Source organism: Botryllus schlosseri, chromosome 1 (genome assembly GCF_051294905.1).
Source record: "Botryllus schlosseri isolate E-star chromosome 1, Bs_hap1, whole genome shotgun sequence".
Taxonomy (NCBI): Eukaryota; Metazoa; Chordata; class Ascidiacea; order Stolidobranchia; family Styelidae; genus Botryllus; species Botryllus schlosseri.
This window is the reverse complement of record NC_137236.1, coordinates 18,994,903-19,010,607: the sequence shown is the minus strand read 5'-3', so window position 1 is coordinate 19,010,607 and position 15,705 is coordinate 18,994,903. Positions and strand designations below refer to the sequence as shown.

General features: G+C 47.1%; 1 long non-coding RNA gene, 30 other non-coding genes and 3 pseudogenes across 31 annotated transcripts in view; all 34 read left to right on the top strand.

The window, feature by feature from the left end:
- Positions 1–15,705, top strand: part of LOC145444709 (uncharacterized) — a 231,741-nt gene that overhangs the window by 35,903 nt on the left and 180,133 nt on the right. The gene's annotated exons all lie outside the window — the stretch shown is intronic.
- Positions 375–493, top strand: LOC145450738 (5S ribosomal RNA; annotated as a pseudogene).
- Positions 929–1,048, top strand: LOC145454737 (5S ribosomal RNA; annotated as a pseudogene).
- Positions 1,406–1,524, top strand: LOC145454094 (5S ribosomal RNA). The gene has a single exon (XR_013920041.1). It is a non-coding gene; the product is annotated as a 5S ribosomal RNA (ribosomal RNA).
- On the top strand, positions 1,952–2,071 carry LOC145454730 (5S ribosomal RNA; annotated as a pseudogene).
- Positions 2,429–2,547, top strand: LOC145454087 (5S ribosomal RNA). The gene has a single exon (XR_013920039.1). It is a non-coding gene; the product is annotated as a 5S ribosomal RNA (ribosomal RNA).
- Positions 2,975–3,093, top strand: LOC145451859 (5S ribosomal RNA). Its single transcript, XR_013919083.1, has one exon. It is a non-coding gene; the product is annotated as a 5S ribosomal RNA (ribosomal RNA).
- Positions 3,437–3,555, top strand: LOC145452264 (5S ribosomal RNA). Its single transcript, XR_013919274.1, has one exon. It is a non-coding gene; the product is annotated as a 5S ribosomal RNA (ribosomal RNA).
- On the top strand, positions 3,899–4,017 carry LOC145451850 (5S ribosomal RNA). The gene has a single exon (XR_013919081.1). It is a non-coding gene; the product is annotated as a 5S ribosomal RNA (ribosomal RNA).
- LOC145451842 (5S ribosomal RNA) lies at positions 4,361–4,479 on the top strand. Its single transcript, XR_013919078.1, has one exon. It is a non-coding gene; the product is annotated as a 5S ribosomal RNA (ribosomal RNA).
- LOC145452249 (5S ribosomal RNA) lies at positions 4,823–4,941 on the top strand. The gene has a single exon (XR_013919266.1). It is a non-coding gene; the product is annotated as a 5S ribosomal RNA (ribosomal RNA).
- Positions 5,285–5,403, top strand: LOC145451828 (5S ribosomal RNA). The gene has a single exon (XR_013919074.1). It is a non-coding gene; the product is annotated as a 5S ribosomal RNA (ribosomal RNA).
- LOC145451823 (5S ribosomal RNA) lies at positions 5,747–5,865 on the top strand. Its single transcript, XR_013919064.1, has one exon. It is a non-coding gene; the product is annotated as a 5S ribosomal RNA (ribosomal RNA).
- Positions 6,209–6,327, top strand: LOC145451966 (5S ribosomal RNA). Its single transcript, XR_013919148.1, has one exon. It is a non-coding gene; the product is annotated as a 5S ribosomal RNA (ribosomal RNA).
- Positions 6,671–6,789, top strand: LOC145452214 (5S ribosomal RNA). The gene has a single exon (XR_013919241.1). It is a non-coding gene; the product is annotated as a 5S ribosomal RNA (ribosomal RNA).
- Positions 7,133–7,251, top strand: LOC145451818 (5S ribosomal RNA). Its single transcript, XR_013919055.1, has one exon. It is a non-coding gene; the product is annotated as a 5S ribosomal RNA (ribosomal RNA).
- Positions 7,595–7,713, top strand: LOC145452240 (5S ribosomal RNA). The gene has a single exon (XR_013919261.1). It is a non-coding gene; the product is annotated as a 5S ribosomal RNA (ribosomal RNA).
- LOC145451813 (5S ribosomal RNA) lies at positions 8,057–8,175 on the top strand. The gene has a single exon (XR_013919050.1). It is a non-coding gene; the product is annotated as a 5S ribosomal RNA (ribosomal RNA).
- LOC145451805 (5S ribosomal RNA) lies at positions 8,519–8,637 on the top strand. Its single transcript, XR_013919049.1, has one exon. It is a non-coding gene; the product is annotated as a 5S ribosomal RNA (ribosomal RNA).
- Positions 8,981–9,099, top strand: LOC145451799 (5S ribosomal RNA). The gene has a single exon (XR_013919046.1). It is a non-coding gene; the product is annotated as a 5S ribosomal RNA (ribosomal RNA).
- LOC145452208 (5S ribosomal RNA) lies at positions 9,443–9,561 on the top strand. The gene has a single exon (XR_013919238.1). It is a non-coding gene; the product is annotated as a 5S ribosomal RNA (ribosomal RNA).
- On the top strand, positions 9,905–10,023 carry LOC145451796 (5S ribosomal RNA). The gene has a single exon (XR_013919044.1). It is a non-coding gene; the product is annotated as a 5S ribosomal RNA (ribosomal RNA).
- On the top strand, positions 10,367–10,485 carry LOC145451969 (5S ribosomal RNA). Its single transcript, XR_013919149.1, has one exon. It is a non-coding gene; the product is annotated as a 5S ribosomal RNA (ribosomal RNA).
- LOC145451790 (5S ribosomal RNA) lies at positions 10,829–10,947 on the top strand. The gene has a single exon (XR_013919043.1). It is a non-coding gene; the product is annotated as a 5S ribosomal RNA (ribosomal RNA).
- LOC145452203 (5S ribosomal RNA) lies at positions 11,291–11,409 on the top strand. The gene has a single exon (XR_013919237.1). It is a non-coding gene; the product is annotated as a 5S ribosomal RNA (ribosomal RNA).
- On the top strand, positions 11,753–11,871 carry LOC145451783 (5S ribosomal RNA). Its single transcript, XR_013919038.1, has one exon. It is a non-coding gene; the product is annotated as a 5S ribosomal RNA (ribosomal RNA).
- On the top strand, positions 12,215–12,333 carry LOC145452233 (5S ribosomal RNA). The gene has a single exon (XR_013919256.1). It is a non-coding gene; the product is annotated as a 5S ribosomal RNA (ribosomal RNA).
- Positions 12,677–12,795, top strand: LOC145451775 (5S ribosomal RNA). Its single transcript, XR_013919036.1, has one exon. It is a non-coding gene; the product is annotated as a 5S ribosomal RNA (ribosomal RNA).
- LOC145451762 (5S ribosomal RNA) lies at positions 13,139–13,257 on the top strand. Its single transcript, XR_013919029.1, has one exon. It is a non-coding gene; the product is annotated as a 5S ribosomal RNA (ribosomal RNA).
- Positions 13,601–13,719, top strand: LOC145452196 (5S ribosomal RNA). The gene has a single exon (XR_013919235.1). It is a non-coding gene; the product is annotated as a 5S ribosomal RNA (ribosomal RNA).
- Positions 14,063–14,181, top strand: LOC145452268 (5S ribosomal RNA). The gene has a single exon (XR_013919275.1). It is a non-coding gene; the product is annotated as a 5S ribosomal RNA (ribosomal RNA).
- LOC145451756 (5S ribosomal RNA) lies at positions 14,525–14,643 on the top strand. Its single transcript, XR_013919028.1, has one exon. It is a non-coding gene; the product is annotated as a 5S ribosomal RNA (ribosomal RNA).
- Positions 14,987–15,105, top strand: LOC145451750 (5S ribosomal RNA). Its single transcript, XR_013919027.1, has one exon. It is a non-coding gene; the product is annotated as a 5S ribosomal RNA (ribosomal RNA).
- LOC145451717 (5S ribosomal RNA) lies at positions 15,449–15,567 on the top strand. The gene has a single exon (XR_013919011.1). It is a non-coding gene; the product is annotated as a 5S ribosomal RNA (ribosomal RNA).

Genomic DNA, 15,705 nt, shown 5'->3' with positions numbered 1-15,705 from the left:
TTTGTCGCGCAAACACGATCAATTTGCTTGCAACTGTTTTGTATGCGCACGTAGGCCTACGTACAATTATGAATGTCATCAATTGCTGGCCGCCGCTTATTTCAATTTGTAGTTATACTAGGCCTAACACATTGTCATTATATCGAAATCTCGTGCTGTTTTCACATGACGAAAAGTGCAATAAAATAACTACTCTGACAGCGAGAGCTTAATTGTGTGTTTGTCCACAAGATACAAGAACAGAGCAGGATGCCAACGATATTCGAACGCTGGCAGACGGGTTGAAAATGCCCCAGCGCAATCAGACAATCTGCTTTTCTGGCGGCTGTCGACGGAAATTGTCACATAAAACGTCAGAATTGGTAACCACACTTGCCTACGACCATACCACGTTGAATATACCCGATCTCGTCCGATCTCGGAAGTCAAGAAACGTTGGGCCCGGTTAGTACTTGCATGGGTGACCGGCTGGGAATACCGTGTGTAGTAGACGGCTTTTGCATTTTTGTCGCACAAACTCGATCAATTAGATTGCAACTGTTTTGTATGCGCACGTAGGCCTACGTACAACTATAAATGTCATCATTTGCTGGCCGCCGCTTATTTCAATTTGTAGTTATACTAGGCCTAACACATTGTCATTATATCGAAATCTCGTGCTGTTTTCACATGACGAAAAGTGCAATAAAATAACTACTCTGACAGCGAGAGCTTACTTGTGTGTTTGTTGACCAGATACAAGAACAGAGCAGGAAGCCAATGATATTCGACCGCTAGCAGACTTTTCTTTCCAGTTATTGGGCCGAAAGTGCCTTGGCGCAATCAGACAATCTGCTTTTCAGGCGTCTCATCGTTGGCAGCGTGGCGACTTTTCGCCTGAGATGAACGAAAAATGTCACGTAAAACGGCACAGATTGTATCCACTGTCGCCTACGACCATACCACGTTGAATACACCCGATCTCGTCTGATCTCGGAAGTTAAGCGGCGTTGGGCTCAGTTAGTACTTGCATGGGTGACCGGCTGGGAATACCGGGTGCATGTAGGCTTTTGCATTTTTTTTCCGCACAAACTCGATCAATTCGATTGCTGTGCTTTATTTTCAAATGAACTATCGCGCGAAATTTGGAATTGTAATCGGCCTAACACATTTTCATTATATCAAACTCTCGTACTGTTTTGACATGACAGAAAGTACAATAAAATAACTACTCTGACAGCGAGAGCTTAATTGTGTGTTTGTCCACAAGATACAAGAACAGAGCAGGATGCCAACGATATTCGAACGCTGGCAGACGGGTTGAAAATGCCCCAGCGCAATCAGACAATCTGCTTTTCTGGCGTCTCGTCGACAGCATGGCGACGGAAATTGTCAACATAAAACGTCAGAATTGGTAACCACACTTGCCTACGACCATACCACGTTGAATATACCCGATCTCGTCCGATCTCGGAAGTCAAGCAACATTGGGCCCGGTTAGTACTTGCATGGGTGACCGGCTGGGAATACCGGGTGTAGAAGGCTATTTTTGTCGCGCAAACACGATCAATTTGCTTGCAACTGTTTTGTATGCGCACGTAGGCCTACGTACAACTATGAATGTCATCATTTGCTGGCCGCCGCTTATTTCAATTTGTAGTTATACTAGGCCTAACACATTGTCATTATATCGAAATCTCGTGCTGTTTTCACATGACGAAAATTGCAATAAAATAACTACTCTGACAGCGAGAGCTTACTTGTGTGTTTGTTGACCAGATACAAGAACAGAGCAGGACGCCAATGATATTCGACCGCTAGCAGACTTTTCTTTCCAGTTATTGGGCCGAAAGTGCCTTGGCGCAATCAGACAATCTGCTTTTCAGGCGTCTCATCGTTGGCAGCGTGGCGACTTTTCGCCTGAGATGAACGAAAAATGTCACGTAAAACGGCACAGATTGTATCCACTGTCGCCTACGACCATACCACGTTGAATACACCCGATCTCGTCTGATCTCGGAAGTTAAGCGGCGTTGGGCTCAGTTAGTACTTGCATGGGTGACCGGCTGGGAATACCGGGTGCATGTAGGCTTTTGCATTTTTTTTCCGCACAAACTCGATCAATTCGATTGCTGTGCTTTATTTTCAAATGAACTATCGCGCGAAATTTGGAATTGTAATCGGCCTAACACATTTTCATTATATCAAACTCTCGTACTGTTTTGACATGACAGAAAGTACAATAAAATAACTACTCTGACAGCGAGAGCTTAATTGTGTGTTTGTCCACAAGATACAAGAACAGAGCAGGATGCCAACGATATTCGAACGCTGGCAGACGGGTTGAAAATGCCCCAGCGCAATCAGACAATCTGCTTTTCTGGCGTCTCGTCGACAGCATGGCGACGGAAATTGTCAACATAAAACGTCAGAATTGGTAACCACACTTGCCTACGACCATACCACGTTGAATATACCCGATCTCGTCCGATCTCGGAAGTCAAGCAACATTGGGCCCGGTTAGTACTTGCATGGGTGACCGGCTGGGAATACCGGGTGTAGAAGGCTATTTTTGTCGCGCAAACACGATCAATTTGCTTGCAACTGTTTTGTAAGCGCACGTAGGCCTACGTACAACTATGAATGTCATCATTTGCTGGCCGCCGCTTATTTCAATTTGTAGTTATACTAGGCCTAACACATTGTCATTATATCGAAATCTCGTGCTGTTTTCACATGACGAAAAGTGCAATAAAATAACTACTCTGACAGCGAGAGCTTACTTGTGTGTTTGTTGACCAGATACAAGAACAGAGCAGGACGCCAATGATATTCGACCGCTAGCAGACTTTTCTTTCCAGTTATTGGGCCGAAAGTGCCTTGGCGCAATCAGACAATCTGCTTTTCAGGCGTCTCATCGTTGGCAGCGTGGCGACTTTTCGCCTGAGATGAACGAAAAATGTCACGTAAAACGGCACAGATTGTATCCACTGTCGCCTACGACCATACCACGTTGAATACACCCGATCTCGTCTGATCTCGGAAGTCAAGCAACGTTGGGCCCGGTTAGTACTTGCATGGGTGACCGGCTGGGAATACCGGGTGTAGTAGGCCGCCTTTTGCAATTTTTCACACAAACTCGATCAATTTGATTGCACGTACAACTATGAATGTCATCATTTGCCGGCCGCCGCTTCTTTCAGCTATGAACTCGCGCTCAATTTGTAGTTGTGCAGGGCCGTTTATCGCAATCTCGTGCCGTTTTGACATGACGAGAATTGCAATAAAATAAACTCTGACACGGAGAGCTTAATTTATATGTGTGTTTTTCGACCAGTTCGTCCGAAAGTGCTTCACAGCAATCAGACAATCTGCTTTTCAGGCGTCTCGTTGACAGCGTGGCGACTTTTCGCCCGATAGAATGTCACATAAAACAGCACAGATTGTATCCACTGTCGCCTACGACCATACCACGTTGAATACACCCGATCTCGCCTGATCTCGGAAGTCAAGCAACGTTGGGCCCGGTTAGTACTTGCATGGGTGACCGGCTGGGAATACCGGGTGTAGTAGGCCGCCTTTTGCCATTTTTCACACAAACTCGATCAATTTGATTGCACGTACAACTATGAATGTCATCATTTGCCGGCCGCCGCTTCTTTCAGCTATGAACTCGCGCTCAATTTGTAGTTGTGCAGGGCCGTTTATCGCAATCTCGTGCCGTTTTGACATGACGAGAATTGCAATAAAATAAACTCTTACACGGAGAGCTTAATTTATATGTGTGTTTTTCGACCAGTTCGTCCGAAAGTGCCTCCGAGCAATCAGACAATCTGCTTTTCAGGCGTCTCGTTGACAGCGTGGCGACTTTTCGCCCGATAGAATGTCACATAAAACGGCACAGATTGTATCCACTGTCGCCTACGACCATACCACGTTGAATACACCCGATCTCGTCTGATCTCGGAAGTCAAGCAACGTTGGGCCCGGTTAGTACTTGCATGGGTGACCGGCTGGGAATACCGGGTGTAGTAGGCCGCCTTTTGCAATTTTTCACACAAACTCGATCAATTTGATTGCACGTACAACTATGAATGTCATCATTTGCCGGCCGCCGCTTCTTTCAGCTATGAACTCGCGCTCAATTTGTAGTTGTGCAGGGCCGTTTATCGCAATCTCGTGCCGTTTTGACATGACGAGAATTGCAATAAAATAAACTCTTACACGGAGAGCTTAATTTATATGTGTGTTTTTCGACCAGTTCGTCCGAAAGTGCCTCCGAGCAATCAGACAATCTGCTTTTCAGGCGTCTCGTTGACAGCGTGGCGACTTTTCGCCCGATAGAATGTCACATAAAACGGCACAGATTGTATCCACTGTCGCCTACGACCATACCACGTTGAATACACCCGATCTCGTCTGATCTCGGAAGTCAAGCAACGTTGGGCCCGGTTAGTACTTGCATGGGTGACCGGCTGGGAATACCGGGTGTAGTAGGCCGCCTTTTGCAATTTTTCACACAAACTCGATCAATTTGATTGCACGTACAACTATGAATGTCATCATTTGCCGGCCGCCGCTTCTTTCAGCTATGAACTCGCGCTCAATTTGTAGTTGTGCAGGGCCGTTTATCGCAATCTCGTGCCGTTTTGACATGACGAGAATTGCAATAAAATAAACTCTGACACGGAGAGCTTAATTTATATGTGTGTTTTTCGACCAGTTCGTCCGAAAGTGCTTCACAGCAATCAGACAATCTGCTTTTCAGGCGTCTCGTTGACAGCGTGGCGACTTTTCGCCCGATAGAATGTCACATAAAACAGCACAGATTGTATCCACTGTCGCCTACGACCATACCACGTTGAATACACCCGATCTCGCCTGATCTCGGAAGTCAAGCAACGTTGGGCCCGGTTAGTACTTGCATGGGTGACCGGCTGGGAATACCGGGTGTAGTAGGCCGCCTTTTGCCATTTTTCACACAAACTCGATCAATTTGATTGCACGTACAACTATGAATGTCATCATTTGCCGGCCGCCGCTTCTTTCAGCTATGAACTCGCGCTCAATTTGTAGTTGTGCAGGGCCGTTTATCGCAATCTCGTGCCGTTTTGACATGACGAGAATTGCAATAAAATAAACTCTTACACGGAGAGCTTAATTTATATGTGTGTTTTTCGACCAGTTCGTCCGAAAGTGCCTCCGAGCAATCAGACAATCTGCTTTTCAGGCGTCTCGTTGACAGCGTGGCGACTTTTCGCCCGATAGAATGTCACATAAAACGGCACAGATTGTATCCACTGTCGCCTACGACCATACCACGTTGAATACACCCGATCTCGTCTGATCTCGGAAGTCAAGCAACGTTGGGCCCGGTTAGTACTTGCATGGGTGACCGGCTGGGAATACCGGGTGTAGTAGGCCGCCTTTTGCAGTTTTTCACACAAACTCGATCAATTTGATTGCACGTACAACTATGAATGTCATCATTTGCCGGCCGCCGCTTCTTTCAGCTATGAACTCGCGCTCAATTTGTAGTTGTGCAGGGCCGTTTATCGCAATCTCGTGCCGTTTTGACATGACGAGAATTGCAATAAAATAAACTCTTACACGGAGAGCTTAATTTATATGTGTGTTTTTCGACCAGTTCGTCCGAAAGTGCCTCCGAGCAATCAGACAATCTGCTTTTCAGGCGTCTCGTTGACAGCGTGGCGACTTTTCGCCCGATAGAATGTCACATAAAACGGCACAGATTGTATCCACTGTCGCCTACGACCATACCACGTTGAATACACCCGATCTCGTCTGATCTCGGAAGTCAAGCAACGTTGGGCCCGGTTAGTACTTGCATGGGTGACCGGCTGGGAATACCGGGTGTAGTAGGCCGCCTTTTGCATTTTTTCACACAAACTCGATCGATTTGATTGCACGTACAACTATGAATGTCATCATTTGCCGGCCGCCGCTTCTTTCAGCTATGAACTCGCGCTCAATTTGTAGTTGTGCAGGGCCGTTTATCGCAATCTCGTGCCGTTTTGACATGACGAGAATTGCAATAAAATAAACTCTTACACGGAGAGCTTAATTTATATGTGTGTTTTTCGACCAGTTCGTCCGAAAGTGCCTCCGAGCAATCAGACAATCTGCTTTTCAGGCGTCTCGTTGACAGCGTGGCGACTTTTCGCCCGATAGAATGTCACATAAAACGGCACAGATTGTATCCACTGTCGCCTACGACCACACCACGTTGAATACACCCGATCTCGTCTGATCTCGGAAGTCAAGCAACGTTGGGCCCGGTTAGTACTTGCATGGGTGACCGGCTGGGAATACCGGGTGTAGTAGGCCGCCTTTTGCAATTTTTCACACAAACTCGATCAATTTGATTGCACGTACAACTATGAATATCATCATTTGCCGGCCGCCGCTTCTTTCAGCTATGAACTCGCGCTCAATTTGTAGTTGTGCAGGGCCGTTTATCGCAATCTCGTGCCGTTTTGACATGACGAGAATTGCAATAAAATAAACTCTGACACGGAGAGCTTAATTTATATGTGTGTTTTTCGACCAGTTCGTCCGAAAGTGCTTCACAGCAATCAGACAATCTGCTTTTCAGGCGTCTCGTTGACAGCGTGGCGACTTTTCGCCCGATAGAATGTCACATAAAACGGCACAGATTGTATCCACTGTCGCCTACGACCATACCACGTTGAATACACCCGATCTCGTCTGATCTCGGAAGTCAAGCAACGTTGGGCCCGGTTAGTACTTGCATGGGTGACCGGCTGGGAATACCGGGTGAAGTAGGCCGCCTTTTGCAATTTTTCACACAAACTCGATCAATTTGATTGCACGTACAACTATGAATGTCATCATTTGCCGGCCGCCGCTTCTTTCAGCTATGAACTCGCGCTCAATTTGTAGTTGTGCAGGGCCGTTTATCGCAATCTCGTGCCGTTTTGACATGACGAGAATTGCAATAAAATAAACTCTGACACGTAGAGCTTAATTTATATGTGTGTTTTTCGACCAGTTCGTCCGAAAGTGCTTCACAGCAATCAGACAATCTGCTTTTCAGGCGTCTCGTTGACAGCGTGGCGACTTTTCGCCCGATAGAATGTCACATAAAACGGCACAGATTGTATCCACTGTCGCCTACGACCATACCACGTTGAATACACCCGATCTCGTCTGATCTCGGAAGTCAAGCAACGTTGGGCCCGGTTAGTACTTGCATGGGTGACCGGCTGGGAATACCGGGTGTAGTAGGCCGCCTTTTGCAATTTTTCACACAAACTCGATCAATTTGATTGCACGTACAACTATGAATGTCATCATTTGCCGGCCGCCGCTTCTTTCAGCTATGAACTCGCGCTCAATTTGTAGTTGTGCAGGGCCGTTTATCGCAATCTCGTGCCGTTTTGACATGACGAGAATTGCAATAAAATAAACTCTGACACGGAGAGCTTAATTTATATGTGTGTTTTTCGACCAGTTCGTCCGAAAGTGCTTCACAGCAATCAGACAATCTGCTTTTCAGGCGTCTCGTTGACAGCGTGGCGACTTTTCGCCCGATAGAATGTCACATAAAACAGCACAGATTGTATCCACTGTCGCCTACGACCATACCACGTTGAATACACCCGATCTCGCCTGATCTCGGAAGTCAAGCAACGTTGGGCCCGGTTAGTACTTGCATGGGTGACCGGCTGGGAATACCGGGTGTAGTAGGCCGCCTTTTGCCATTTTTCACACAAACTCGATCAATTTGATTGCACGTACAACTATGAATGTCATCATTTGCCGGCCGCCGCTTCTTTCAGCTATGAACTCGCGCTCAATTTGTAGTTGTGCAGGGCCGTTTATCGCAATCTCGTGCCGTTTTGACATGACGAGAATTGCAATAAAATAAACTCTTACACGGAGAGCTTAATTTATATGTGTGTTTTTCGACCAGTTCGTCCGAAAGTGCCTCCGAGCAATCAGACAATCTGCTTTTCAGGCGTCTCGTTGACAGCGTGGCGACTTTTCGCCCGATAGAATGTCACATAAAACGGCACAGATTGTATCCACTGTCGCCTACGACCATACCACGTTGAATACACCCGATCTCGTCTGATCTCGGAAGTCAAGCAACGTTGGGCCCGGTTAGTACTTGCATGGGTGACCGGCTGGGAATACCGGGTGTAGTAGGCCGCCTTTTGCATTTTTTCACACAAACTCGATCAATTTGATTGCACGTACAACTATGAATGTCATCATTTGCCGGCCGCCGCTTCTTTCAGCTATGAACTCGCGCTCAATTTGTAGTTGTGCAGGGCCGTTTATCGCAATCTCGTGCCGTTTTGACATGACGAGAATTGCAATAAAATAAACTCTTACACGGAGAGCTTAATTTATATGTGTGTTTTTCGACCAGTTCGTCCGAAAGTGCCTCCGAGCAATCAGACAATCTGCTTTTCAGGCGTCTCATTGACAGCGTGGCGACTTTTCGCCCGATAGAATGTCACATAAAACGGCACAGATTGTATCCACTGTCGCCTACGACCATACCACGTTGAATACACCCGATCTCGTCTGATCTCGGAAGTCAAGCAACGTTGGGCCCGGTTAGTACTTGCATGGGTGACCGGCTGGGAATACCGGGTGTAGTAGGCCGCCTTTTGCATTTTTTCACACAAACTCGATCGATTTGATTGCACGTACAACTATGAATGTCATCATTTGCCGGCCGCCGCTTCTTTCAGCTATGAACTCGCGCTCAATTTGTAGTTGTGCAGGGCCGTTTATCGCAATCTCGTGCCGTTTTGACATGACGAGAATTGCAATAAAATAAACTCTTACACGGAGAGCTTAATTTATATGTGTGTTTTTCGACCAGTTCGTCCGAAAGTGCCTCCGAGCAATCAGACAATCTGCTTTTCAGGCGTCTCGTTGACAGCGTGGCGACTTTTCGCCCGATAGAATGTCACATAAAACGGCACAGATTGTATCCACTGTCGCCTACGACCATACCACGTTGAATACACCCGATCTCGTCTGATCTCGGAAGTCAAGCAACGTTGGGCCCGGTTAGTACTTGCATGGGTGACCGGCTGGGAATACCGGGTGTAGTAGGCCGCCTTTTGCAATTTTTCACACAAACTCGATCAATTTGATTGCACGTACAACTATGAATATCATCATTTGCCGGCCGCCGCTTCTTTCAGCTATGAACTCGCGCTCAATTTGTAGTTGTGCAGGGCCGTTTATCGCAATCTCGTGCCGTTTTGACATGACGAGAATTGCAATAAAATAAACTCTGACACGGAGAGCTTAATTTATATGTGTGTTTTTCGACCAGTTCGTCCGAAAGTGCTTCACAGCAATCAGACAATCTGCTTTTCAGGCGTCTCGTTGACAGCGTGGCGACTTTTCGCCCGATAGAATGTCACATAAAACGGCACAGATTGTATCCACTGTCGCCTACGACCATACCACGTTGAATACACCCGATCTCGTCTGATCTCGGAAGTCAAGCAACGTTGGGCCCGGTTAGTACTTGCATGGGTGACCGGCTGGGAATACCGGGTGAAGTAGGCCGCCTTTTGCAATTTTTCACACAAACTCGATCAATTTGATTGCACGTACAACTATGAATGTCATCATTTGCCGGCCGCCGCTTCTTTCAGCTATGAACTCGCGCTCAATTTGTAGTTGTGCAGGGCCGTTTATCGCAATCTCGTGCCGTTTTGACATGACGAGAATTGCAATAAAATAAACTCTGACACGTAGAGCTTAATTTATATGTGTGTTTTTCGACCAGTTCGTCCGAAAGTGCTTCACAGCAATCAGACAATCTGCTTTTCAGGCGTCTCGTTGACAGCGTGGCGACTTTTCGCCCGATAGAATGTCACATAAAACGGCACAGATTGTATCCACTGTCGCCTACGACCATACCACGTTGAATACACCCGATCTCGTCTGATCTCGGAAGTCAAGCAACGTTGGGCCCGGTTAGTACTTGCATGGGTGACCGGCTGGGAATACCGGGTGTAGTAGGCCGCCTTTTGCAATTTTTCACACAAACTCGATCAATTTGATTGCACGTACAACTATGAATGTCATCATTTGCCGGCCGCCGCTTCTTTCAGCTATGAACTCGCGCTCAATTTGTAGTTGTGCAGGGCCGTTTATCGCAATCTCGTGCCGTTTTGACATGACGAGAATTGCAATAAAATAAACTCTGACACGGAGAGCTTAATTTATATGTGTGTTTTTCGACCAGTTCGTCCGAAAGTGCTTCACAGCAATCAGACAATCTGCTTTTCAGGCGTCTCGTTGACAGCGTGGCGACTTTTCGCCCGATAGAATGTCACATAAAACAGCACAGATTGTATCCACTGTCGCCTACGACCATACCACGTTGAATACACCCGATCTCACCTGATCTCGGAAGTCAAGCAACGTTGGGCCCGGTTAGTACTTGCATGGGTGACCGGCTGGGAATACCGGGTGTAGTAGGCCGCCTTTTGCCATTTTTCACACAAACTCGATCAATTTGATTGCACGTACAACTATGAATGTCATCATTTGCCGGCCGCCGCTTCTTTCAGCTATGAACTCGCGCTCAATTTGTAGTTGTGCAGGGCCGTTTATCGCAATCTCGTGCCGTTTTGACATGACGAGAATTGCAATAAAATAAACTCTTACACGGAGAGCTTAATTTATATGTGTGTTTTTCGACCAGTTCGTCCGAAAGTGCCTCCGAGCAATCAGACAATCTGCTTTTCAGGCGTCTCGTTGACAGCGTGGCGACTTTTCGCCCGATAGAATGTCACATAAAACGGCACAGATTGTATCCACTGTCGCCTACGACCATACCACGTTGAATACACCCGATCTCGTCTGATCTCGGAAGTCAAGCAACGTTGGGCCCGGTTAGTACTTGCATGGGTGACCGGCTGGGAATACCGGGTGTAGTAGGCCGCCTTTTGCATTTTTTCACACAAACTCGATCAATTTGATTGCACGTACAACTATGAATGTCATCATTTGCCGGCCGCCGCTTCTTTCAGCTATGAACTCGCGCTCAATTTGTAGTTGTGCAGGGCCGTTTATCGCAATCTCGTGCCGTTTTGACATGACGAGAATTGCAATAAAATAAACTCTGACACGGAGAGCTTAATTTATATGTGTGTTTTTCGACCAGTTCGTCCGAAAGTGCTTCACAGCAATCAGACAATCTGCTTTTCAGGCGTCTCGTTGACAGCGTGGCGACTTTTCGCCCGATAGAATGTCACATAAAACGGCACAGATTGTATCCACTGTCGCCTACGACCATACCACGTTGAATACACCCGATCTCGTCTGATCTCGGAAGTCAAGCAACGTTGGGCCCGGTTAGTACTTGCATGGGTGACCGGCTGGGAATACCGGGTGAAGTAGGCCGCCTTTTGCAATTTTTCACACAAACTCGATCAATTTGATTGCACGTACAACTATGAATGTCATCATTTGCCGGCCGCCGCTTCTTTCAGCTATGAACTCGCGCTCAATTTGTAGTTGTGCAGGGCCGTTTATCGCAATCTCGTGCCGTTTTGACATGACGAGAATTGCAATAAAATAAACTCTGACACGTAGAGCTTAATTTATATGTGTGTTTTTCGACCAGTTCGTCCGAAAGTGCTTCACAGCAATCAGACAATCTGCTTTTCAGGCGTCTCGTTGACAGCGTGGCGACTTTTCGCCCGATAGAATGTCACATAAAACGGCACAGATTGTATCCACTGTCGCCTACGACCATACCACGTTGAATACACCCGATCTCGTCTGATCTCGGAAGTCAAGCAACGTTGGGCCCGGTTAGTACTTGCATGGGTGACCGGCTGGGAATACCGGGTGTAGTAGGCCGCCTTTTGCAATTTTTCACACAAACTCGATCAATTTGATTGCACGTACAACTATGAATGTCATCATTTGCCGGCCGCCGCTTCTTTCAGCTATGAACTCGCGCTCAATTTGTAGTTGTGCAGGGCCGTTTATCGCAATCTCGTGCCGTTTTGACATGACGAGAATTGCAATAAAATAAACTCTGACACGGAGAGCTTAATTTATATGTGTGTTTTTCGACCAGTTCGTCCGAAAGTGCTTCACAGCAATCAGACAATCTGCTTTTCAGGCGTCTCGTTGACAGCGTGGCGACTTTTCGCCCGATAGAATGTCACATAAAACAGCACAGATTGTATCCACTGTCGCCTACGACCATACCACGTTGAATACACCCGATCTCGCCTGATCTCGGAAGTCAAGCAACGTTGGGCCCGGTTAGTACTTGCATGGGTGACCGGCTGGGAATACCGGGTGTAGTAGGCCGCCTTTTGCCATTTTTCACACAAACTCGATCAATTTGATTGCACGTACAACTATGAATGTCATCATTTGCCGGCCGCCGCTTCTTTCAGCTATGAACTCGCGCTCAATTTGTAGTTGTGCAGGGCCGTTTATCGCAATCTCGTGCCGTTTTGACATGACGAGAATTGCAATAAAATAAACTCTTACACGGAGAGCTTAATTTATATGTGTGTTTTTCGACCAGTTCGTCCGAAAGTGCCTCCGAGCAATCAGACAATCTGCTTTTCAGGCGTCTCGTTGACAGCGTGGCGACTTTTCGCCCGATAGAATGTCACATAAAACGGCACAGATTGTATCCACTGTCGCCTACGACCATACCACGTTGAATACACCCGATCTCGTCTGATCTCGGAAGTCAAGCAACGTTGGGCCCGGTTAGTACTTGCATGGGTGACCGGCTGGGAATACCGGGTGTAGTAGGCCGCCTTTTGCATTTTTTCACACAAACTCGATCAATTTGATTGCACGTACAACTATGAATGTCATCATTTGCCGGCCGCCGCTTCTTTCAGCTATGAACTCGTGCTCAATTTGTAGTTGTGCAGGGCCGTTTATCGCAATCTCGTGCCGTTTTGACATGACGAGAATTGCAATAAAATAAACTCTTACACGGAGAGCTTAATTTATATGTGTGTTTTTCGACCAGTTCGTCCGAAAGTGCCTCCGAGCAATCAGACAATCTGCTTTTCAGGCGTCTCATTGACAGCGTGGCGACTTTTCGCCCGATAGAATGTCACATAAAACGGCACAGATTGTATCCACTGTCGCCTACGACCATACCACGTTGAATACACCCGATCTCGTCTGATCTCGGAAGTCAAGCAACGTTGGGCCCGGTTAGTACTTGCATGGGTGACCGGCTGGGAATACCGGGTGTAGTAGGCCGCCTTTTGCAATTTTTCACACAAACTCGATCAATTTGATTGCACGTACAACTATGAATATCATCATTTGCCGGCCGCCGCTTCTTTCAGCTATGAACTCGCGCTCAATTTGTAGTTGTGCAGGGCCGTTTATCGCAATCTCGTGCCGTTTTGACATGACGAGAATTGCAATAAAATAAACTCTGACACGGAGAGCTTAATTTATATGTGTGTTTTTCGACCAGTTCGTCCGAAAGTGCTTCACAGCAATCAGACAATCTGCTTTTCAGGCGTCTCGTTGACAGCGTGGCGACTTTTCGCCCGATAGAATGTCACATAAAACGGCACAGATTGTATCCACTGTCGCCTACGACCATACCACGTTGAATACACCCGATCTCGTCTGATCTCGGAAGTCAAGCAACGTTGGGCCCGGTTAGTACTTGCATGGGTGACCGGCTGGGAATACCGGGTGAAGTAGGCCGCCTTTTGCAATTTTTCACACAAACTCGATCAATTTGATTGCACGTACAACTATGAATGTCATCATTTGCCGGCCGCCGCTTCTTTCAGCTATGAACTCGCGCTCAATTTGTAGTTGTGCAGGGCCGTTTATCGCAATCTCGTGCCGTTTTGACATGACGAGAATTGCAATAAAATAAACTCTGACACGTAGAGCTTAATTTATATGTGTGTTTTTCGACCAGTTCGTCCGAAAGTGCTTCACAGCAATCAGACAATCTGCTTTTCAGGCGTCTCGTTGACAGCGTGGCGACTTTTCGCCCGATAGAATGTCACATAAAACGGCACAGATTGTATCCACTGTCGCCTACGACCATACCACGTTGAATACACCCGATCTCGTCTGATCTCGGAAGTCAAGCAACGTTGGGCCCGGTTAGTACTTGCATGGGTGACCGGCTGGAAATACCGGGTGTAGTAGGCCGCCTTTTGCAATTTTTCACACAAACTCGATCAATTTGATTGCACGTACAACTATGAATGTCATCATTTGCCGGCCGCCGCTTCTTTCAGCTATGAACTCGCGCTCAATTTGTAGTTGTGCAGGGCCGTTTATCGCAATCTCGTGCCGTTTTGACATGACGAGAATTGCAATAAAATAAACTCTTACACGGAGAGCTTAATTTATATGTGTGTTTTTCGACCAGTTCGTCCGAAAGTGCCTCCGAGCAATCAGACAATCTGCTTTTCAGGCGTCTCGTTGACAGCGTGGCGACTTTTCGCCCGATAGAATGTCACATAAAACGGCACAGATTGTATCCACTGTCGCCTACGACCATACCACGTTGAATACACCCGATCTCGTCTGATCTCGGAAGTCAAGCAACGTTGGGCCCGGTTAGTACTTGCATGGGTGACCGGCTGGGAATACCGGGTGTAGTAGGCCGCCTTTTGCAATTTTTCACACAAACTCGATCAATTTGATTGCACGTACAACTATGAATGTCATCATTTGCCGGCCGCCGCTTCTTTCAGCTATGAACTCGCGCTCAATTTGTAGTTGTGCAGGGCCGTTTATCGCAATCTCGTGCCGTTTTGACATGACGAGAATTGCAATAAAATAAACTCTTACACGGAGAGCTTAATTTATATGTGTGTTTTTCGACCAGTTCGTCCGAAAGTGCCTCCGAGCAATCAGACAATCTGCTTTTCAGGCGTCTCGTTGACAGCGTGGCGACTTTTCGCCCGATAGAATGTCACATAAAACGGCACAGATTGTATCCACTGTCGCCTACGACCATACCACGTTGAATACACCCGATCTCGTCTGATCTCGGAAGTCAAGCAACGTTGGGCCCGGTTAGTACTTGCATGGGTGACCGGCTGGGAATACCGGGTGTAGTAGGCCGCCTTTTGCATTTTTTCACACAAACTCGATCAATTTGATTGCACGTACAACTATGAATGTCATCATTTGCCGGCCGCCGCTTCTTTCAGCTATGAACTCGCGCTCAATTTGTAGTTGTGCAGGGCCGTTTATCGCATTCTCGTGCCGTTTTGACATGACGAGAATTGCAATAAAATAAACTCTGACACGGAGAGCTTAATTTATATGTGTGTTTTTCGACCAGTTCGTCCGAAAGTGCTTCACAGCAATCAGACAATCTGCTTTTCAGGCGTCTCGTTGACAGCGTGGCGACTTTTCGCCCGATAGAATGTCACATAAAACGGCACAGATTGTATCCACTGTCGCCTACGACCATACCACGTTGAATACACCCGATCTCGTCTGATCTCGGAAGTCAAGCAACGTTGGGCCCGGTTAGTACTTGCATGGGTGACCGGCTGGGAATACCGGGTGTAGTAGGCCGCCTTTTGCAGTTTTTCACACAAACTCGATCAATTTGATTGCACGTACAACTATGAATGTCATCATTTGCCGGCCGCCGCTTCTTTCAGCTATGAACTCGCGCTCAATTTGTAGTTGTGCAGGGCCGTTTATCGCAAT